Source organism: Hylaeus volcanicus, unplaced genomic scaffold, assembly GCF_026283585.1.
Source record: "Hylaeus volcanicus isolate JK05 unplaced genomic scaffold, UHH_iyHylVolc1.0_haploid 10620, whole genome shotgun sequence".
In the NCBI taxonomy this organism is placed as follows: Eukaryota; Metazoa; Arthropoda; class Insecta; order Hymenoptera; family Colletidae; genus Hylaeus; species Hylaeus volcanicus.
Window position 1 is genome coordinate 4,004 of NW_026532317.1, and position 4,561 is coordinate 8,564.

The 4,561-nt window shown below is 44.5% G+C and overlaps 1 protein-coding gene across 2 annotated transcripts in view; it reads left to right on the forward strand.

Moving 5' to 3' along the window:
- Window positions 1-2,230: 2,230 nt before the first annotated feature.
- Window positions 2,231-4,561, forward strand: part of LOC128882334 (uncharacterized) — a 5,399-nt gene continuing 3,068 nt past the window's right edge. The window contains exon 1 of one of the 2 annotated variants that reach the window (XM_054133920.1): window positions 2,231-2,316. The gene's annotated coding sequence lies outside the window, so the exon portion shown is untranslated. The remainder of the gene's footprint in view (window positions 2,317-4,561) is intronic. The other variant, XM_054133919.1, reaches the window with a different exon arrangement.

Sequence of the window (4,561 nt, forward strand, 5' to 3'; positions counted from 1 at the left end):
AGAGCTAGGCACCCTAGTATAACCTCTGATAATAATTGATAACGAAACGATAAAAATTGCTAATAATCGAGCGATTAAAAAAAAGTTTGAAATAAATGGTTCGGACTCTGAATTTGAATTCGGTTTTCCGAGAATTCGACAAAATTTCTGTCGAGCTCTAACCTGGTCGTTTACTTTCCTCGCGTACCGACGTTGAAATCATAATTTTACCTACGCGAGTTTTACCTAGTACCTAGTATCGCCTAGTACCGAGATCGAGAAGGAACGTAAAAAGCGAGCCGACCGAAAAACTCGCGTCAAGTAGGAAGCCCTTCTCGCAATCGGGCGCGACTGTTCCGTCTTCCGGTTGGTATCAACGTAAGGCCTCGACTTAACGGAATTAACGAGGCTGGGATTCCCCCGGCGCGACGCGGTGCAAACGCAGCTCGCTGAAGGCAGCCTCCGGGATTTTGATAACATGTGACTTTATCTGGAATTCCGTCGCGCGCAGGTAGCCTGTTTACTTAAGATAATAGCGAAGCGGAGTGGCTGAGCATTCACGGGGACCGGGGGAAAGGTGAGAGGATATTTCACAGGGCAACGTTGCGTCTCCTCGCGGCGAGGACAAACAGGGACGAGGAAAGAACGCGGGAAAGAGTCGAGGAAGGATTAGATGGGAGGAGGATAGGACAGGAACTCCCGATCGAACGGAAACCCGTACGAGATGCTTCTTCCTCGAAGAGAAGTGGACCGGAGCCAGTGCTGCCACCTTGGATAGTTTAACATCCTTGTTAAACATCCTTCTTAAACATCCTTCTTAAACATCCTTCTTAAACATCCTTGTTAAACATCCTTGGACAAAAATTTCTTGGCTTTGAGAAAGATATCGCAAACATCATTTTCGGCGACTTTTGTCTATACGTATGGCGGTCGGTTCTAGTTTTCGAGATATTTGTAGAAAGGGAGGAAAGGAGAGGCGAGGAGAGGAGAGGGAAGGTTCCTGGCCGCAGCGGCGGAAGAGGCTAAGGGTAACAGCGGAAGAGTGAAATAGACGGGGTGAGATTCCCCCTCAGCCAGGCTACAAGAACTTCATTTTCCGAGCCATTACATCCCGCCCCGCTGCGCCACCCCCGGCGAAACCCCTTTACCCCCTTAAATTAATTTATATCGAAATTTTAAATGACACTCATCGACCTGAACAATAAATAACGGGCCGGGGGGAAACCCTGGCTCAACTTTTTCAACGAGCCACTGTCACGCTTTGGATTCCCTTGTCTACGAAAATTCCACGGAAAATTCCATTTTGCCACAGCCGCGCGATTCTCGCATGTTAATTAACCCGTCGCGTCGCGGCGGTGTGCTTCGAGAATTAATCGAACACGCAAAACTGTCTCCGTCAACGATTTCGACGCGTCGATCAATTTTTCCGGATGAATCTTCTTCGTCGATTCAAATAAATACAATTACCACAAATAGGACAAGCACTCTTTTTCTGATTCTTTCGGTTGTTTCAAGTCTTCTTTGCACAACGTCCACGCACGCATCGTGTTCCACCAGTGTCACGACTGCCACTGATTTCCATCCCAATAGGGAGAGTCCCCAATCGTTCCGAATTTACGCTCAACGTTGGAAATAATCAGCTGAAAAATTGTAGCGAGAAGCGTCCGAGTCGTTTATCTTACAATTAAACAGGCCTTCTTATCTCCCATTGACGGAACGTCTGTTTACAAGTGTCACGCATACTTGAATCGAGTGTCGCGATCGTTATGCAACTGCAAGTACCCGTAAATGGAAACGTACTCGTTTCGTAAAATCCGTGCTATCGCGTCGATGGAAAATACAGACATATCGCGAACAATTTCTTTCGTGTTGCTTCGTCCGCTGCTAACTTTATTTTGTTTATCGTGGAGTAGATTACATTGTAGACAAAAAATATGTAGACTTTGCGATACAGATATGCCAACCGAGCAACAATTACTACGGTTCTCTTCTTCGATGATAGCGGGTATTATCAACGACGACCTTCGCCACTTTGTGTGACGTTTACTATAATTTAGATCGACGACCCGCACCGTATCGCACCGACAATTAATAATAATACGACAGCGCATATCTGGGGGCATTCCACTCAAAATCGTGGAAAAATTCTACGTAGATCAGATTCGACGGTGGATCGAAATCGAAAATTCGTGGATTGATCGAAAACGAGAAGATCTCGTCTTGGGATGGAAATCAGTGGCAGTCGTGACGTTGGAACACGATGCGTGCGTGGACGTTGTGCAAAGAAGACTTGAAATAACCGAAAGAATCAGAAAAAGAGTGATTGTCCTATTTGTGGCAATTGTATTTATTTGAATCGACAAAGAAAATTCATCCGGAAAAATTGATCGACGTGTCAAAATCGTTGACGGAGACAGTTTTGCGGGTCTTTAGGCGAAGATTTTTCAAAAAATATCAAACTATGGAAAGAGTCTGTATAATATAATTTCAGTCTCCCTCGACTGAAACAGCTACCGATATCTATTTAAATAATAATTTAAAGATAAAACTTGCATTCGCGTTGAATCGGCGAACAGGAAGCTGAAACGTTCCGTACCGTTCCCCGGGATGTTTATTGTTTTGGATGTGTAAATAAAATGTTGTTCTCGTTGTTGGAGCAGCGCAGAATGGACAGAACGTTACCACTCCGTTCAAGGAGAAATAAAATTTCATGGCGCGCCCGTGCTCCAATTTCTCCAACGCAAATAGTCGTTTATGGGGAAGTTTTCAGGAGGTCCTGTAGCATTCGAGCACTCCTGGCGGTAAATGCCAGGGCTGTATGTACACTCGGTACCCGGAGGGCCTGCTTTGTTACAGCCCACAAACCTCTGATACCGTTGGCATACTTCATCGCGGACCGCGGAGTATTTCAAATACTCTTGGCACGAAGTACTCGCACACTAATCCGGATGTGGAGGACGAACACGTCCCCGGTTCCTGGCGGGCGTACCTCATGGCCGAGCGACGAGTTTCAAAACGCTTCGAGACGCTATGCAACCATACCTCGACCAATTTCCCTCTTTGGCCTTAATATTCTTTTCATTAACGAGAAGCTTGGCTGGAAATTTCTTGGTCGGAACGTTCCTACTATTCGGACTCTTTCTAATCTATCTACCGAATTATATTAAGAAAACGGTGAATTAAGTTTGTTTCTGAAATTTCCAACTGTACTCGCGATTAACAAGAAAAATTGCAGTATACCACGAATATTACTCAAATCACTCAAACAAGAAATTCAAGTTTTATTACCTTCTCTGAATCTCACTCAACTTCACGGATCACAAATTGTCACTTCCGATTGCCTCGAGTCCGTAATGTAACCAAATTATCAAAGATGACTAGTCGTTTTGCCATGTTTATATTTAGTCTTCTGTTTAGTCCATCGTATAACTTAATACATTTTCCTATTACCAGCACTCTTATTCAGCACTCTTAATCAGTAGCAATTATTCAATCACGATGACGGTGCTGTATTGTTCACGGTCCAAGGTCTTGTAACACCTACCTACTTAATGCATACTAAAGTTTATCTAGCGATAATTACGAAGCTTCGAAGAACGAATAAGCTTGGATAAGACCGGGTCGAAACGTCGTAACGATGTGAAATTAAGATATAAAAATTGCAAGTTGAAAAAAGAATCGACTCGGGTAGTTGGAAATTTACCGGAATCTTTCCCTAGGAAAAAATCGTAAAAATTGCTTCGTAATAAATCGTGATTGTCGAATCGAGGCGTACGCTAATTGTACACCGCAAATGGTGATCAGCTTGAATCGTTCTCGAAAGGAACGATCGACGTCAGATTAGCGTAACGAAAAGTAATTGGACGACAGAAGCGGGGGAATTGCTCAGGTGGCCTGTTTTAGATGGGCCATCGCGTAGAGCCCAAGGTGCAAGTCTGCCGAACGTCGCGCATAAAGGACAGATTAAACTTGGAATAACGATCACAACTTAAGCGACGGAGAAAGCCTGTTAAATAGGCTGGAAAGAGAAACAGAGTCGAGGTCAGAAACTCGGTGGCTTCGGGTTATCGACGGGGCTTATCTCGCGGTGAACTCACTTTGTGTCGCGCTTTCGTTACATACGTCGAGAATAACGGACCCTCGATGTTAATCAACTTTCATTTCCGGATGAATTACTCTCCGAGCGAATGACATATATCGCTGTTCGTGTTGCAGAAGCCAAGAAAGAGACCGTCCGTTGGAGAGTCAGGGAACATTGTCCACCTTAAATATTCGTAAAAAGAAGAAGGTGGAAAGTGGCAAGTGTAGTAGGAGAAAAATTGTGGTTCCTTTCCATCGAATTTCGCATAGCAATCAGCAGCTATCGGTTTTGGGTTAGGTAATCGAACAAAGTGATTCCTAAAATGATCACAAAAGGATAAGAAGCCACGCAAGAATAAGAAGAGGAGGAGCACAGTACTACCTTGAAGAGGTCACTAGAGGTAAGGTCAAGAGAGAGGGAGAGAGAGAGAGAGATGTGGAGAGAGAGAGAGAGAGAGAGAGAGAGATGTGGAGAGAGAGAGAGAGAGAGAGAGAGAGAGAG